The sequence below is a fragment of the Eumetopias jubatus genome, unplaced genomic scaffold (assembly GCF_037043125.1).
Source record: "Eumetopias jubatus isolate StellerSeaLion01/CBP00866 unplaced genomic scaffold, mEumJub1_p1.0 scaffold_8, whole genome shotgun sequence".
Classification (NCBI taxonomy): Eukaryota; Metazoa; Chordata; class Mammalia; order Carnivora; family Otariidae; genus Eumetopias; species Eumetopias jubatus.
The window spans coordinates 1,662,321-1,681,504 of record NW_028274814.1 but is presented as its reverse complement, the minus strand read 5'-3'; the positions used below and the strand labels follow the sequence as shown (position 1 = coordinate 1,681,504).

The 19,184-nt window shown below is 40.1% G+C and overlaps 1 protein-coding gene across 1 annotated transcript in view; it reads left to right on the top strand.

Moving 5' to 3' along the window:
* The window catches only part of CCNY (cyclin Y), a 232,542-nt gene that overhangs the window by 8,487 nt on the left and 204,871 nt on the right, over positions 1–19,184 (top strand). The gene's annotated exons all lie outside the window — the stretch shown is intronic.

Here is a 19,184-nt window from a genome sequence, read left to right as displayed (position 1 = left end):
ACATCACTGCAGTCTGTGTTCTTAAGTTGGTGCCAGAAGGATAACTGGAATGTTAGAACTGGGTAGGATGAGATTATACAGAGCTGTATGACCTTTGAATGGGAAGCTTGCTGGCAGTAGAACTTGGTATAGGTATACCACTCTTTCTAACATTTATTGGTCTTCTGGGTTGCATCTCTCCAGAGTCACACTGTGATGCATGCAGTGAGCAGTGGTACTCCTGGAAATAATAGAGCCCACCCAGGCGGTCCGCTGACTGTGTCATAGGAAAGACGTTCCTAGGAATGTTAATATGGACCCTTAGATGGAGGCTGAAGCCAGGGTTTTTGTTTTTTTTAATCAAAGAAGGTTTTAAGGCATATATATGCATAAATTTATTATATTAAAATACTCCTTTAAGTAAAGGGGAATTGATGGGCTGAAAAATGAGCTCAGGCAGCCCAAAACAAGTTACTGGGGGCTGTTTGTGGCCATTTCTTTCCAGAAAGTCTAGTTAGAGCCACAATTGCAAAGAGCGAAGATCTAACTCACTTTTCCTTTCCCTTCCTCTGCCGTTTACTTTGTAGCTGTTTCCTGTGGCTGTCTTCCTTTACTTCTTCCAGGGGCTCTTTTTGCTGTCTGCCTCTTGGAGGAAAGGGGTGTTTCAAAGCTCCAACTGAGTGTCGTCATCTGACAACACACAAATTGACATACCTCTCAAGTCAGCAAGATTTTACCTGGAAAGTCTTGGTGAATCTGAGACAAGAGAGCATCTCAGGGGTTGGTTAGCTACAAACTGCTTGCTACACTCTGGCCATCTCTGTTGCTTTTAAATACATGATTGGAAAACCTTGAAATCTTTTTTTCTTTACCTTTGTCAGAATATTGACATTTTATACATTAATTTTGACTTTGTAAAGAAACTTTTATTTTTGATTTGTTTTTTAGTATGGCTGAAAAATTGAAATGAAAGGCGGTTCTAAAAAAGGAGTTCTAAAATGTTTGGGTGATGGTAACATTTCTGGGCTGTCTTGTTTCCCATGGTTGTAGGACTTTGATAAAAAATTATTGTAACCTGGTTTTGTTACTCTGTAGCCACATTACCTAGTACATGTCATTTTAATTCCTGGGTCATTATTTCTGATCTTCACTCCCTACTTGGGATGTATAGTGGGGCTTCATTGGGTATGATAGTTGTGAGCACCATGTTCAGCGTAGATGCACTAGCATCTGTAGAACTGTCACCTGGCTTTTGGCACCGAGAAAAGTACAGCTGGAGTACACTAAAGATAATTGTTAGCAACTGCAATTCCATCCTTGACAGTTTCTTTGTGAGCCTTGTAGAAATCTTAGTTGGACGGTGAAATGCAAGTCACTTCTATTTTGGACACCTCTGATTATAGACCTTCTGGCTTTAAGGAGGAAGAATAGGAAGTACCCTCCATGGAGGTTCATAAGTAATGTAGCTGAGTGTTGCAAAACCATGAATGTAGTGTTTAAAGCATTTTATAAGCAAATTCTTTCCCATTTATGGTTGCTTCTGTTCTTGGTGGGCAAAAAGGGAGAAGAGAAGTTATTAAATGTATTTTGATTGTATTTGGTAAACTCCTTGTCTTATTGCAAATTTACCATTAATCAGAGGAATTAGGGAATGGATGGATGGGTTAAGACATCTGTTCTTTGCCTTTCAAGAAAAGATTTCACTCTAAATTTAATATTCTGTCCATTAATGAATCTATATTCTTTTAGGATATTAATTGATTATAGCTGTTACATTAAGTGTAATCATAATTATCCTTTAAACTATGTCTGGTTTTTAGGTATGGATCCAGACTTTGTATAGTTGCTTAAAAGTCCAGGTTTTAGGGCTTTTTTTTTAGGGTTTTTTTTTTTAGGGGTTTTTAGGGCTTCTGTGTACCCTAAAACCTAGTCCAGGTTGAGAAATGAAGTCATGATGCTGTGTTTAATTCAGTTTCAAAAATTTCGGACTCACAGATTCATCAAGTGTTACTTCATTTACAGTGAGGATTACTTTTGAAAGTTTATATGGGTAATTTTATTTTCCCACAGCCTCCAGCTGTGTGTAAGCGATGGGCTGTTATTTTAATGTGTAGTTTTACTTGAAAAGCATGGGTAAACAGGGTTTATATAGCATTAGAGATCGCCTTCTGTCTCCTGAAAGCTAAAGTTGGTGTTACTGAAGAGATACAAATTGTTTATTCACTTTAATTTTAGCAAATCTTTTCCATAAAATAAATCTAATGTCTGATTTTTCCATTTCTTATATTTTGTAGGAAGTGCAGAGGAAGCCTGGCAAAGCCAGTATTCAAAAGTGTGACTTTAAGTATTAAGCACTCAGGGATAAGTTTAAGGGGTAGGGAACATACTCTTGCTTTGCAAACCATTTGCTTCTGTGGAAGATGTTTTTTCCTGACAGGCCATGTATCTTAAGCACTGTGCAAGCCATGTGAGCACACTTGGCTGTTTGTGGAGCTCTCTTCTGCAGTAGGAGGGTTACTTGGTAACTCAAGTGATGAAGCTGTTGGCAGCCTCTGGGTGTTGGAAGTGAAATACATGAAGAGGGGAGGTGAGGAGGAGCTGTGGCAGCATTGTTAAGGTAGGATAAGTCAGGGAGGACCCAAATGCAAGACCGCACAGCATGCATTGCAACGGCCCAGCAAGGCCCTGAGTGGTACAAAATAGGCCTCAGAAGTGGATTGGTTGCTTTAATATTGGGAGATGTTTGGGTGCCTCTGCATCCTTGAGAACGATTTGGGATGGGTGGCAAGCATGGCAATGACTTTCAGAGTTGATGGAGATGTTCTGCTGGGAGAGTCCCTGTGGCATTCTGACATGAAACCAGGAGACTGGCTATCTAGACAATATTTTCTTCTCTCATTTAACTAGTAAATATCCTGAGAGGAACATTTGTTGGGTTTTTTGAAAATGAAGTTTATTCTTGTGCCTGGGTATTTGTAAGACAACACTGTGGCAGGATTAGAAGGGAAGAATGAAGGGGATTGTGGGAAGTAGTGTTTGGCTGAAATGAAAAAAGAGCAAAGGGCTCATGTTGGTAGGTGAGTGTGGACATTAGCCTGCTAGGTGGCAGCCAGTTACCGTCGCTTAGCCATGGCTTAATGCAGCCTTGTCCTTGCCCCCCAGTCTCCTGTGTCCTCAGAATAGATCTATGTATTGACTTTGGGCATGGAATGTTGATAGTTCAAGGCATCAAATGAGTGCTTTTCCCCTTCCTCTCTGTATCTGGCTTTGATTAACATGGTTTGAAATGTGATGTCAAACCACATATAGGAGTCCAGTCGAGGAGGACAGTCTGTAAATTGCCCGTATACTTTTTAGTTTTTTATTCCTCAAAGTAACATTCATAAATGGGTGTTGGTCTTGTTTAGCCACATTCACGTGTGAAAGTATATTCACTTGAGCCTAGCTTCTTAGCATACAGTTCAGGAACCCTTTCAAAAGTAGAAGTTCTTCAGCTGTGCCAGCATTTCTCAACCTTGGCATTATTGATATTTTGGGCGGGATAATTTTTTGTTGGTGGTGGGGGCTGCCCTGTCCACGTAGGATGTTTAGCAGTATCCCTACCTCTACTCAATAGATGCTGGTAGTGTCTTCCCACCCCCAGTTAGGACACCAAAAATGTCTCCATACATTGCCAAATATAATCTCCCCAAGGGGGCAACTCTCCTACTTCTCTGCAGAACCGTTGAGCTATAGGCTCTAGGATTCAAGGTGAAAAAGAAACAGTAGAGCAACTTCCTAATGGTTCGGCTATCTCAGTCACTTTGACACATTTAAGGCCCGGGGGTAGAACTTCATAGACTCTAGGCTGCGCAGCTCCAGGGGGTGCCATTAACTTCAGACTTGATGTGAGTGATGTCCTACCCCTCCTCCACCAGTTTTGCAAAGGGATGCATTGTTTGTTTGAGCTCATTAGAACTAGCGTGGTGTTCTAAGATGGTGCTCCTAATGGTATTATTGACAGAAAAGATAACTGCTTGCAATTCTGACAGTGGGTGGTAGGATAGCTTTCTGTGTGTCCCAGAAAGGTGTAATCTTTACTTAAATTCAAAAATCACTTAATTTTCTTCCTTTATAGCTTCTCCTTTTTTGTTTTCTTTGTCTCTTTCTTTTCTTTTTCTCTCTCTCTTTCCTTTTTGGTGTAATATACAGAAAGGTGTGGTAAGTTTTTGCTGTTTTTCAGCACCCTTGTTACAGAACACAGAGGAAAACTGGGTTGCTGGAGCCATTACTAGGAGACTGAAAAGGGTCCTGGTAGAAAGATGGGAAGACCAATTCATCAGTGCTGTGACTAGTTCTGGGGCTGTCAGTGTCTGCACAGCCACTTAGTAGCATTATTTGGAGTCAAAGAAGGAGCCACTCTTTGTTCATGTGGCTCATCTGGAAGGGACATGGAAGATAAACTCATCAGATCAAGTCAAGTCATGCAGAAACAGCTAGACCTTGGTTATTTCCTCCCTCTTCTTTTTGTATTCTCCAAAGTGACATTAAGAATTGTTTTATCTGTTTGTTTTTTAAAGCTTTTATTTATTTGAGAGAGAGCGAGCACGGAGGGAGAGTGAGAGGGAGAAGCGGACTCCCTGCTGAGCAGAGAGCCTGATGTGGGGCTCAATCCCAGAAGCCTGAGATCATGACCTGAGCCCGAAGGCAGACGCTTAACCAATTGAGCCACCCAGGTGCCCTCATTAAGTATTGTTTTAAGGGTGAATCTAAAGTTTAACCAACCCCAGTATATGCCTATTTCCAGGAAATAAGGTCTCTCAGAGAAGGTCTAGCCTTACCCAAGTTATATGTATTGAGTTCTTTGAGTTGGTTTTCAAATGCAAATAATACACAAAGCCTGTTTGTACAAAATGAAAATATGACAAAACATATTTTGTACTACTTACATAAGTTTGTGGGGACCAGGGACATAATTCTGAAACAAAATTATGATTATAGAATATTTAAGATATTTTCATTCTAAGCATACAAAAGCATTGGAACAAGATGAACAAAAGTGCTTCTTTATTTATTTGAGAGAGAGAGAATGAGAGAGAGAGAGAGAGCACATGAGAGGGGGAAGGGTCAGAGGGAGAAGCAGACTCCCTGCTGAGCAGGGAGCCTGATGCGGGACTCAATCCTGAGACTCCAGGATCATGACCTGAGCCGAAAGCAGTCGCTTAACCAACTGAGCCACCCAGGCGCCAACAAAAGTGCTTCTTATTAGGTGCCCTTACAGGACCTCTTTTGGTGAGCAGGTAACTAGCTCATCATTAGGGTATTGTATACAAAGGGGTATTTATGGTGAATGGAAATCATAGTCTCTTAATAAAGACCAGTGCTACTCTTGAGTGTCTTTAGCCTAACAGTCTATGGAGCCATTTCTCGTTGAACAACTTGGTGGCTCAGTTTAGCCAGCCCGTGATGGGAGTGATCCCTGAGATCTAAGTTAGCTGTGTCATTTGTTTCTGACTGTGTTTCTGACTAATTTTCAGGTATTATTATGAGATGCTTGATATATGATGTTTTGGCCTTCATTTCACTTTTTTTATTCCACTGAGGTTTATCTAGAATACATGTTTCTTGTTACTTTTTATTTGAAAATAACTGTTAATGCTGAGGGTGGGATCAGTGTGTGAAGTGACTGAAAACTGATCACAAAATTATTATTTTCCCAGAGTTCAAAAGTGGTGACAGGTTTTCAGTTTGGAATTCTCCCTATAGATGGATGAAGAGACTGTATTGAGCAGAATGCTAATACTGTAAGGAACTAGGCAAGCAGAAAAATTAGGGAGTTCCTTTCTTTTTATTTATTTTTTATTTTTTTTAAAGATTTTATTTATTTATTTGAGAGGGAGAGAATGAGAGATAGAGAGCACGAGAGGGAAGAGGGTCAGTGGGAGAAGCAGACTCCCTGCTGAGCAGGGAGCCCGATGCTGGACTGATGCGGGACTCGATCCTGGGACTCCAGGATCATGACCTGAGCTGAAGGCAGTCGCTTAACCAACTGAGCCATCCAGGCGCCCGGGAATTCCTTTCTTTTTAAACTAACATTTTTAGCAAGTGGTAAATCCCCTATGTGGAAGTGATTCTGGAATGTGTTCTCTTCAACCATGGAGAAGAAGTTGGAGAGAAAGTGGAATTTAGTAGGCAAGTGTTGGTTGAGAGATGCTTATTTTTCAACACTTTAGGGGGGAATTTGGTGCATGCAATGATGAGGCTCAGAGTCATGACTACTGTAGTCAGTCCATAGATATGCTGGCCCTGAGGAGGGGGCGTTTTTCTGTTTTTTACAGATTGTATTTATTTATTTCAGAGAGACAGAGCATGAGTGGAGAGAGAGAGATGCAGACTTCCCATTGAGCAGGGATCCCGATGTGGGGCTTGATCCCAGGACCCTGAGATTATGACCTGAGCCGAAGGCAGACGCTTTTTTTTTTTTTTAGTGTATTTTTTTTACTTAAAGATTTTATTTATTTGTCAGAGAGAGAGAGTGCACAAGCCGGGGGAGTGGCAGGCAGAGGGAGAAACAGACTCCCCGCTGAGCAAGGAGCCAGATGTGGGACTCAATCCCAGGACCTTGGGCCTGGGCAGACACTCAACAGACTGAGCCACCCAGGCATCCCCGAAGGCAGACGCTTAAGTGACAGCCACCCAGGCACCTCAGGAGGGGGCATTTTTAAGAAGTGTGATAATTGTCGTTCCGCCCCCCCCCCCCCCCCCCCCCCCCCCGCCCAGCTCCGGGGAGTTTAAGGTTCAGTTTTTCAGTAGGTCACCAAACATTAGTTCTTCCAGGTACTAAGTTCCATGTTCCCAACTGGGTGCTGGTAATGCAAGGTCAATATAACTTGGACCTTGCCCTTAAGGTCCTAATGGTCTATTAAGGAAGATAGATATGCAAATGGATGATTGCAATATACAGAGTTAGAAGGGAGGTCAGAGTGATTACCTCTGCCTTGGTTGATGAGGGGATGTGGTCAGGAAAGGCTTTGCCAAGACAATCCTTTGCCAAGGGCAAGAGGGCTGGGAGTGGGGAACCTGAGTCAGGAAGTGTGCTACAGGCAGAAGGAAGCTCTGTTTCTGAAAGATCCTGGGTGGATTGGCACATAGGTTCATTCTGAAGTCAGTAAGTAATATGGAACTTGTTGGTGGCTTAATCCCCAAACATCTTATGTAATGAATTATGCTCATTAGGAGGACATTTGTTCTAAAAGATTTCATAATGGATGGATGTGCATTGGTGACCAGTTTTGTGTATTTTGCATATATTCTGGATTTTGTAAAATGATTACTCAGAGTTGTAACGTGGGAGACAGAATAGATGTCTTCAGACCTGTGGAAGCAATGTTACGTATGAGAAAATAGCCTTGATAGAATCCTAGAACATTCATATGATCAGGTACTGTAGAGATCCTCACTTTCCAGATATGGCAACTGTGCTAAGAGGGATTTATCCTCAGCATCACACAACTAGTTTATAGTGGTTTGTGGCCTGAGAGCCAAGTCTCCTGTTGGGGGTAGGGGGGAGGGTCAGAGCCTTTTCACTCAGCGCAACGATTCTCACAACAAGGTTAAATATTCCCAAGAAGAAATTAATCTTGACCCATCTTATTTTTTTACATGATATTAATCTGAGTGAGAATTATGTCTTAGAGAATTACATTAGTTATTGAGCTATGTAACAAATTATCCCCAAATGTAGTAGCTTAGAGCAACAGTATTATCTTTCAGTTTCTGTGGGTCAGCACTTCAGGCAAAGCTTAGCTGGGAGCCCTTGGCTCGGGGTGTCTTAGGAGATTGCAGTCGAGCTGTCTGCTGGCACTACAGTCCTCTCAAGGTGCAACTTGGACACATTCTGCTTCCAAACTCACTCAAATGGCTATTCGTGGCATCAGGTGCTCGTTGGTTGTTGGCTACATGTAGTCATCAGTTCCTTGCTATATTGGCCTTTCCTTAAGCTGACAACATGGTAGCTGCTTCCCCCACCCCAGAGCCAGTGATCTGAAAGAGAGCATGAGAGACCTGCAAGATGGAAGCCACTGCCTTTTTATAGTCTAAGTTTGGAAGTAACATTCCATCATTGCTATTCGTTACAATCAAGTCCCTAAAAGCCAACCTGCATTCAAGGGGATGGTTTTTTTTTTTTTTTTAAGATTTTATTTATTTATTTGACAGAGAGAGACACAGTGAGAGAGGGAACACAAGCAGGGGGAGTGGGAGAGGGGAGAAGCAGGCTTCCCGCAGAGCAGGGAACCCGATGTGGGTTCGATCCCAGGACCCTGGGATCATGACCTGAGCCGAAGGCAGACGCTTAACGACTGAGCCACCCAGGCACCCCAAGGGGATGGTATTATACAAGAGTGTGACTGCCTAGAAATACTTTAGGGGCCACATTGGAGGCTGCTTACCACAAGCATTAATTAAGATTCTTTTGGTTGTTAACAGAAGTCCACTAAAACTGATTTGGGTGGGGAGTGGGGGAGGGAAGAATTATCAGCAGTATATGAGGATATTTTATGGAAGCCAGTATGACTGAGTCTTACAAGGACTTGGAATAGGGAGTTGAATAGCTTGTAGGAACTGAGGCGGTTATTTCTTTAAGTATTTTACTTCTAAATTCTCTTGTCAGTTTTAGTTGATCTGATCTTTCTCTATGTCTCATATTTATTTTTCTCTACATCGTTATTATAAAATAGCTTTTTTTTCTTTCTCTATGGTAGCAAATGGCTACCCCAATGTCTTCAATTCTAGGTCCACAAAAGACTGACTAGACTCTCTGCTCCAATTCCCCAGGAGAAAGGATTGAGTTCACTTAGATAAGTTAATAAGAAAGGTATCCAGTCATCTATGGCATGGTGAAGGTCAAGGCTGAGGGTATGGACAGGAAGCCTTACCACTGTTTGTTGTTGGGAATGAATACAAGGGGTGAGGTTGGAGGGGGTAGTGAATGGTTGAGGAAGGCCCAGAGAAGGGCAGTTAGAAATAATTTTCTTATATATTTGTTTTTAAAATCCATGTTTTGGTTTTCCTAAGGCATTTCCAATATACTCCCAAAAGAGTAGACCTAACATGAATTATTTTGGGTGAAACTCAGGTTGGGGATAAATTAGCACCAATTTTGCAAAGACAAACCTTAGCAGAAAAGCATGATTATTTATATTAAGAAATTAACAGAAATGTCTTTAAGACTTTTGGTAACTTAAAAGCTAGAAAATCGGTAAGTTTTGGATAAAATTACAAATAAAATTTAAATAAAATTACAATTTATTTCTCTCTCTTTCTGAACTTGCCCCTCATAAATTCCAGATTTATCCACAAAAATTTTTACAAAACATTCTTATGCTGTGAACATCTGTCAGTTTTCTCATCTTAGTTTTTTTTTTTTTAGCAGTTGATTTAACTTAAAATGAAATTAGCATTTCTGTTCTTTCTAAAACTGCCCATTTAGGGTCTTCACATACACTATACTTTTGGCTGTAATTGATTTAAATTATAAAGAGGCAAAGAAGGATTTTATTGACATTTTTACATATTTACTTCCATGGCATTTTAAAATAATGCACACTTTGACATAGCTGTAAAAACTTTTGTATTATGAAGATAGAAACTGAAAGCCTTTCCTGTGTATTTTTCTTTTTGCTTTGTAGATTACTCAGGTGATCAGTTTTGAGTCTTGTCTTTAGAGTGTGATTTGAGCAGTCCAAGAGTAGCGGCAATTAAAGCAGATTAAGTATGTGGTAACTTTATACATGGTAAGACATTGTTTTGTTGTTTAAAAGTTGAGCCTGGCAGGGTAGTCTCTAGGAATTGCTGTGTGGTAGATAGCTCTCTTAACAGCCCTCAGAAGTCTGAGGGGAGAAGCTGGTGGTGTATACGCATGGGGGGAAGCAAAGGCAAGTCGTGTTGGGGAAGGGCAGATGTGGAGACCAGAAGAGTGATTCTAATTATGGCAGGGTCCACTTACTTGGTTTCAGTAAGGTTTGCTGGGTGGTGCTGCTTTGGAAAAATCTACTCCCATTGTTTAACCTAATGTATTACTCAAATAATACTCCATTATTGTAGATTTAGATTTGGTAATAGTGCTGCTATTTCCTGTTAGAATCTGGTAGAGAAAAAAGGCTCTGTATTGTAGTTGCAGAGATCTCTGGGAAGATGGAGCAACAAATTTCTCTGGCTTCTTAGTATTAATTGCTTTTTATGATTTACTCTTTTCAGGCTGTTCTTTCTTATAATCCTGTCTCTCTCCCCTTAACAAATGTGGAGTTGATCATGTCACTGCCCTGTTCAAAACCTACTTGACTCCTGTTGTGGTTAGAGTAAACACATACTCCTCCCCGTGGCTCACAGTCATTAGTGTTCGTCCCTGCCTGCCACACAAACCTCCCTTCTCATACAGCGACATCAAGGGCTTCCTTGTCCAAGCCTGTCCTTGTCTGGGGTCTGTCTGTGCACTTGTTATTGGTTCTGCTTTGCAAGATCTTCCCAAAGATGATTACCTGGTTGGCTCCTGGGCATCCTGTGTCACCTCCTCAGATGTTCTATTCCTAGAAACACAATCCAGAGAAAGGAACCCTCTCCCCACTGTGGCAGCTCCATCATTTTCTCACTTCACTTTGTTTGCCTGTTTGTTGTATGTCTCCCCCTCCCCACCAGAATATAAACTCCATGAGGATAGTGACTATGTCTGTCTTGCCCAGCATGATATTCCCATTACCTGGAGCAGTCCTTGGCACGTAGTAGGTGCTCAGTAAATATTTGAATGAATAGAGATACTGCATTTATTCAACATCTAATAAACATTTCTTTGTGTTTTATAATCTTGGCAGTTTTTAAAGGGCACGGGCCAGTTATTTTTTAAAATAATACTCAGTTTGGATTTGTCTGATGTTTTCTCTTGATTGCATTCAGGTTGTATATACATTTTTGGCAGGAATATTGCAGAAATGATGTTATCATATTAAGAGGCACATGCTATCTATTCGTCTCAGCATTGGTGATGTTAATGTTGCTTGATTAAGAGGTGGTACCATTCAGGTTTCTTCAGTGTAATGTAGCTTTAATTAGTAATAATAAGTAATTTGTGGGGAGATTGAGGCTATGTAAGTATTCTGTTTCTTATCAAACTTTCACTCATTAGTTGTAATGTCCATTAATAAATTTTTAGCTCCTTCTCTGTTTTTTGGTAGGCACTGTAAGGAAGAGTTCTTCCTTCTCCCCATTTGTATAATTATCAGTATGGAGTCATGGATTCTTATTTTATTTGGTGAGTTGTAATCTCTTCTTGTTTTTTGTTGCTTAAATTGTCCCAGGTTTGGTTGGTGGGAGCCTCTTCAAACTGGTTCCTTTCCAAACTGTATTCTTTAGATATGTCCTTATCATTCCTGAGCACTTCCTTAGTTTTTGGCAGGATATTTGCTTTGTAGAAATAATTTTTCTCTTGGTTTGGGAAAAAAGGTTTCTTCCCCCTTAAAAAAATATGGATGTAATGTTTTTCTTTACAGAACATCACAGTAACATCAGTAGCAAATCATGATGCTTGAAAATGTGGCCTTAAATAAGTCTCTCTCTCTTTTCTTAAACTGTCATGATTTTGCTTGTTTCTGTGAAGTCAAAGAGCAGCACCTTATCTGCTTGTGGCTCAGGGACAAAATAACATTGTGTGAGATGGTCAGCAATACTTATAGTACTGCCAATGCATAAAGCTATCTACCTGGAGCTGATAAAATTATATAGGTAAGTAGAAGAGAACATGTCTCTGCTCTTAAGGATGGGTTTAGTGGAGGAAGACAAGACTACTGCACATAAGAACAAGTGAAAAGGTGAATTTTGGCAACTAACTGCTTTATCCTGCTCACATGTACAGATTACCATTTGGTTTGTAGCAGTAGTCTCAAGAACTTCGTGTCATTTGTGACTACTTTTTTTTTTTTAAGATTTTTTATTTGTTTATTTGAGAGAGAGAGAATGAGAGACAGAGAGCATGAGAGGGAAGAGGGTCAGAGGGAGAAGCAGACTCTCCGCTGAGCGGGGAGCCTGATGTGGGACTCGATCCTGGGACTCCAGGATCATGACCTGAGCCGAAAGCAGTTGCTTAACCAACTGAGCCACCCAGGCGCCTGTGACTACTTCTTGTTGAGCTCACACACACGAGGCAAGGCGAAGGCCTGACCGATTTGATCAGTAAAGATACAACAAATCACTTTTAGATTTAGGTGGTTGATTACCTACACACAGAGAAAAGAAGAATAAGCCAAAGGTGTCAGCTTCCTGTAATCTTTTCCCTACACACCAGACAGGGTGACACTGAAGTAAGAGAGCCCAGTGACTGCCTGTGTCATGGGATACACTGCTGCCATGAAGCCAAGTCTAGATTGCAGTTAAGTGGGTTTATATTTTGGAACTCTATTTGGTTGCAGGGTGGACGAGTATGTAGAGAGCCCTATACTTCACCAGAACCCAGGACACAGTGAGAACCTGTCTCCTGACAGCCACCAGAGAGGCAGGGAGGCTAATGGGAGATGGCCTCTGCTGTGGTCTGAATGTTGGCCCCCCACCCCATTCATGTGTTGGAATCCTAATGCACAATGTGATAGTATGGGAAGGTAGGGCCATGGTGCTCTCAGGAATGGGATTAGTACTTTATAAAAGAGACTTCAAAGAGATCCCTAGCCCCTGCTGCCATGTGAGGACACAGTGAGAAGTCTGCAACCCAGAGGAGGACCCTCACCCAATCATGCTGGCACCCTGATCTTGGACTCCTAGCCTCCAGAACTGTGAGACATAAGTTTCTGTTGTTTGTAAGCTACCCAGCCTGTGATATTTTGTTATAGCAGCCCAAATGGCCTAAGACAGTCTCTTAGCGGCTCCTTAGACCACCCTCCCTTCTTGTGATACAGGAAGATCATAAGATATTCCTCCAAGTCATATCAACTGTGGTTCAGACCTTGCCTACATAGCCTATTTGGATAAATGCAGGGTGTCTGGGGCACCATGGCAGACCCATTCTTCTGCACCTCTTTCACTTCGTGGTGTAATTGATACCTCCATACAAAATAGTTATATCGCCTCTGATTGTCATTCACCAAGCTCTTGTCTTCCATTGTCCAGTCCCACCTGTGTACAGGTCTGTTCTGTAATAAGCTATTGTGTGAATGTGAATGAGGTTGTTCTCAGGGCCTTTTAAAAAAAATTAATTAATTAATTAATTAATTTGACAGAGAGAGACACAACGAGAGAGGGAACACAAGCAGGAGGAGCGGGAGAGGGAGAAGCAGGCTTCCCGCGGAGCAGGGAGCCCAATGCGGGGCTCGATCCCAGGACCCTGGGATCATGACCTGAGCCGAAGGCAGACGCTTACTGACTGAGCCACCCAGGTGCCCCCCTCAGGGCCTTTTTTCTGTCTACCCTGCTCTTTATATCCAAAATGAATTCATCGATGCCGTTTGTTTGAGAATCCAAGTTAGGTTATCCTTGATATATCCAGAGCCACTGGACTTCAGCAAACATTGTCTCATTGTAAACAACTGTGTGTGTGTTTTTAATTGTGGCAAAATTATAGGTAACATAAAACTTACCATTTTAAGTGTACAGTTCAGAACCATTTAGATACATTCACATTGTTGTACAACCATCAGCACCATCCTTCCCCAGAACTTTTTCATTTTCCTAAACTGAAACTCTGTACTTAATAAGTGATAACTCCTCATCTCCTCCTTCTCAGCCCCTGGCAACTACTTTTCTGCTTTCTGTCTTTCTGATTGACTACTCCAGGTACCTCATATATGTACCCCCACATACAGTATTTGTCTCTTGTGACTGGATTATTTTACTTAGCATGTCTTCAAGGTTCATCCATGATGTAGCATCTGTCAGAATTTCATTCTTTTTTAAGGCCAAATATTCCATTATTATGTATATATCACATTTTGTTTATCTACTCATCTGTTGATGGATGTTTGGGCCGCTTCTGTCTTTTGACTATTGTAAATAATGCTTCTGCAGACATGGGTGTATAAACATCTGCTTGAGTCTTTGCTTTTAATTCTTTTGGGTATATATATCCAGAAATGGAGCTGCTGGAAGGATCTGTGTTTTGAAACTTAATTTTTGTTGTCACTTAATCTTTAATGTGATATGAATCAGATTGATCCAGAAGCTGGATTGCCATATCATATTTACCTTTATGAGACCAAAAGGAATGATTTTGTTTTAAAAGACAATATTTGTTATTTCCTTGATTATAGAAGCAATATATTCACTGTAGAAAATTTAGAGAAGTCTATAGAAAAATATTATCATAATCCCACCATGCAGAGCAATGCTTGTTTTAAAGTATTTTACACTATTATTTTATATTAATATGAACAAAAATACCCTAATGATGTGTTTAGAAACCTGTATCTTTTAAAAAAGAAAAAAATACAGGTCGGGGCACCTGGGTGGCTCAGTTGGTTAAGCAACTGCTTTCGGCTCAGGTCATGATCCCGGAGTCCAGGGATCGAGTCCCACATCAGGCTCCCTGCTCAGCAAGGAGCCTGCTTCTCCCTCTGACCCTCCCCCCTCTCATGTACTCTCTCTCATTCTTGCTCTCTCAAATAAATAAATAAATCTTTAAAAAAAAAAGAAAAAATACAGGTCTGTGGATCAGAAGGCAAACTTATGTGGTGGGACATTACCAGAATGCAGGTATTTATTCATCCATTTATTCAGTGGTTTGTATTCTCTTGAATACACGTATTTTGCATACATAGATGTAGATGTATATTTCTTACAAATTGGGGTCATGCTGTTACTCTGACTTCCTAATTTTCTTTTTATTATAAGATTATTTCTAATAATAATTCTGATAATTCTAAATAATCTAACACTATATTACTATAGGTTATACTTTGCTTTTTCTTTTTAAAGATTTTATTTATTTGAGACGGGGGTAAGGGAGGGAGAGAAAGAGTATGAGTAGGGGAGGGGCATAGGAGGAGGGAGCAGCAGACTGACTCCCAGTTGAACAGGGAGCCCGACACTGGTCTCTATCGCAGGACCCTGAGCCGAAGGCAGACACTTAATCGACTGAGCCACCCAGGTACCCCAGGTATATCAATTCTATATTTAATCACGGCAATACTAATGATGGTAGCATTGAATTCTTAGATTTAGATTTTGTCCTTCAGGTTTTTCTTTCTTTTTAAAAACTCTCATTAATAATAATATATTTTATTCTAATGTCTTTGGAGGCATTTCCTTAGGAGACATTTCTAAAAGTCTTTTGCCTTTTTGAGCCAAAGGAATAAAACTTGACAGGTAGGCAGGAATTAAAAATACTGCATGTTATTTTTCAGGTATATGTGGGTAATTTGTAATACAGGTTTGAGAATTGTCAATTTGCTTACCGAAATCTTCATTAATGCATTAAAAAATAATATTGAATGTCTACTGAGGACCACAATATTAAGTACATAAGTATTACAAAGATACATGAGACATGGCCTCTGATTTATAGGTCACTAAATTCAAATAGGTCCTGAAATTCTAATCATGAAAGATGAGAAGTATACACATTATCATTTAAGGCACTGTGTCATAAGAACCACGTTAGTTGTTATAAAAGTAGATGCTAAAATCAAACCAAAAAAATGTGCTATAAGATGTCAAAGGTGGAAGAGACAACTTTTGCCTCGTGTGATTTGAGATGGCTTCATGGAATAATAGGTTGGGCTGGGTCTTTTGGGTCTGGGTGGTTCTTGTGAATAGAAGAACATAAGACATTTCAGGTAGAAGGGGAATGATAATAGGAAAGGCCTAGAGGTGGGAAACTACAGGATTTATTTGGGTCATGGTGAATGGAGTCAGTTTATTCCCAGAAGAGAGGTAGAACAGTCTGGACAAGTCTTGGGTCTGTTGTAGCCTACTGAGTTCATGTGATGTAGGATCTTGAATGCCAAGTTAGGGAGTGTCAGGTGTTTTGGGGAGTAGGCTCACTTGCTCAAAGTGGTCCTAGGAAGATTAATACGTTGGCGATAAGAGAACTTGACGGGAACAGATTGGAACTAGTGAGATCAGTTGCTTTGGTTCACTGACAAAGTCTGAGTGTGGGATAGTTGGAATGAAAAGGAAGTTACACATAGAAGCTGTCCTGCTGCTGCCGTACTCCCTTCCCCCCACTCTGACACTGCAAATGTGCTGAGTCAGAGCAAAGGATTTTACAAAAGTCTTTGTATTCCCCACCCACCTGACACTGAGAAGTTAGGAAATCGTTGTTGAAAGAAGTGAGTGAGGCAGCAATATAGTTTTGTGCCTAAAGGTGTAAGAGAGAAGGAGGATTCAGAGTTGACCCCGAATCTTTGGAGACTGGATGAATGCTGTGTTAGTGAAGGGAGGTTGGAGAAGTAAGGAGGAAGAATTGGCTTTGAGAAGGGAGAGGGTAAAATTTTTGAGCTTAGGCAGTTTTATACAGTCTTTTTCAATGGTAAGTGATAGTTTTTCCAAAATTCACTTTATAGATTCCTGTTAAGAATATAATTTTCAAATTCAAGTAATGTGGAAAGATCTGAATGTTCCCATCCCCAGATTGGTGTCAAAGAGATGATGGGAGGATCCAGATTTACTGGATGAGTTGTGTGTTACAGCACTCTTAGTGGTTTGGGATCCCTTGATTTCATATCTTATATGATTTTTTGTCTTTTAACCCTTTCGCCCATAATTCCCCATCCTTCTGAACAAGAGAACAGACACGCAGGGGTGAAATTGAAGTATTCAAATTTAACAGAATTTTTTTTTTATTACTGTCTTTAGGTTATTCAATCTAGCATTGTTCTGCATCAACACTAATAACAAAAAGTTGACTAAATTTTGCATCCCATTTGTCCTCTGTGTGATTAGATATACCAAAAGCTGCTTTTTGACCACCAGACATATGTTTTTAAATTGGTTAAAAATAATGTTAGGCATTTAACTAATTTAAAAATATGTTGTGGTGGGAGAGTCAGACCATTAGGATAATCTTTGAATTCATGTTCACAATAGTGTAAAATATTACAGATGACATTTCTAAAAAGTTTTGAATTCTTATGTGAAAGTCACCTTTAGTATGAACATTACCTCTGTGAATTTTGATTTTGTACTTCATTTTTTCTAATTACTGTTTTCGTGTTTTTTCCAAAAATATGGGTTCTTTATACATTAGCCTATTAACTCTGTCTTGTAATTATTACAGTTTAAAAAAACTTTGTTGGGGCTCCTGGGTGGCTCAGTCTGTTAAGCCTCTGCCTTCAGCTCAGGTCATGATCTTGGGGTCCTGGGATGGAGCCCCGTATCTGGTTCCTTGTTCATCAGGGGGTCTGCCTCTTTCTCTCCCTCTGCCCCTCCCCTCTGCTCCTGTGTGCGCGTGCTCTCTCTCACATAAATAAATAAAATCTTTAAAAAATAATAAATAAAAAACCATCTTCTTTTATACATTGAAGTCTTTACCAAAGCCAAGGCTGCATAAATCTGCGGAATGGTTCTAAGTGACAATTGGGCCCTTGTTGAAATGTGGAAACATTTTTTTTTTTTTAAATTTAAGAGAAAAAGAGCATGTATGGGGACGGTGAGGGGAGGAGGGAGAGGGAGAGAGAGAATCTCAAGCAGACTCCACGTCTAGCTCGGAGCCCTACACAGAGCTCAGTCTCAAGACCCTGAGCCGAAATCAGGAGTTAGATGCTTAACTGACCCAGGAACTCCAAAATGTGGACATTTTTCTTTAAATGTTTTATTTATTTATTCATGAGAGTCAGAGAGAGAGAGGCAGAGGCAGAGGGAGAAGCAGGCTTCCTGCGGAGCAGGGAGCCCGATGCGGGACTCGATCCGAGGACCCCAGGATCACGACCTGAGCCGAAGGCAGACGCTTAACCATCTGAGCCACCCAGGTGCCCCAAATGTGGACATTTTTTATTATGAGTTCTAGTGTTGGTATAAGTCCCAGGTACACCATGTATATGCTTGTGAGACTAGCCAGTTAGGATATGTTTAATAGTCAACTTAAATGTATTTTGCATCATGTTGAAATTTGGACATTAATGCTTTGGAAGGTAGAAAATTCCAAATACAGGTGAAAGATTTTTATCACTGGGCTTCATACTTAAGAGTCAGTTCTGTCTTAAACTTACCTGGTAATGTTTATTGAGCTGGTGAGGTTTATGGAGTATAAATAAGATAGGTTATCTTTCCTGGGGGACATTGATTATTTTCTCTGGAGGGCATTTGAAATTGAAAGCAAGAGTAACATAAATTTGATACTCAGCTAGAAAAGAAAAAAAAATATATTTACACATATATGTTTAACTGTCCTCATGATATAAAGACTTGGGTAGAATGAGTGGTTGACTATTTTACTGCAGTGTTAATATCTTAAAGTCAAAAGAAACCCTAGATTTATTTCTTCTGTGCTTAACAAATAAGGAAACATTTCAGTGCTTCCTACTACCAATTGAATAAATTATAAACTCCACAAATTAAAAGCCACAGAAGAATAAATAACCAGAGCTAAAATGGTCTCCGATTTGTATGCTGTTACTGTCAGGATTACCTGCCACTGGGTTACCTATTCCAAATTGAGATGTTTTTGATTAACTTCCATGGGTTCTGAGTTGTCAGTTCTCTTTTGCCCCCATTAATCTTTGTATTTTAGAAATTTCCAGTTAAGTGTAATATTAGATAAAAAGAAAGGAATTATTAATCTAAATAAAATCTTTAGCTAGTAGTATCAATATTAGTTAGAAAATTATATTTTGCCTGTATAAGGTATTAACCTTAGAAGCTGAGTGAAAAGTATAATATGGGAACTCTAAAATTTTTACAGTTCTTCTGTAATCTGAAAATTCTCTCAAAATAAGTTAAAAATGATTAGACTGATTTATCAGCTACAGAATTATTAGTGTATCACAAAACCAGATAGAAGACATTTGTTTGTCTGTTGTAGGGAATGGGAAGAGATTCTCTTCTTTTTAGATGGTTGAGTTCCTTGTTCATGTTCATTGACCTGAAAAATGAAGAGTTGATGTATCTCAGGAGGATGAAGATGCAGTGTTAGAGTGTTTAGTAAATGTGTACTTGTTCTTTCTCATTTTCTGTGTCTATATGTGTAGATACCAAAGATATCAATTTGTGTACATACGTGCAATAAGTGCATCTCAGTGAGGTCACTGGCTTTC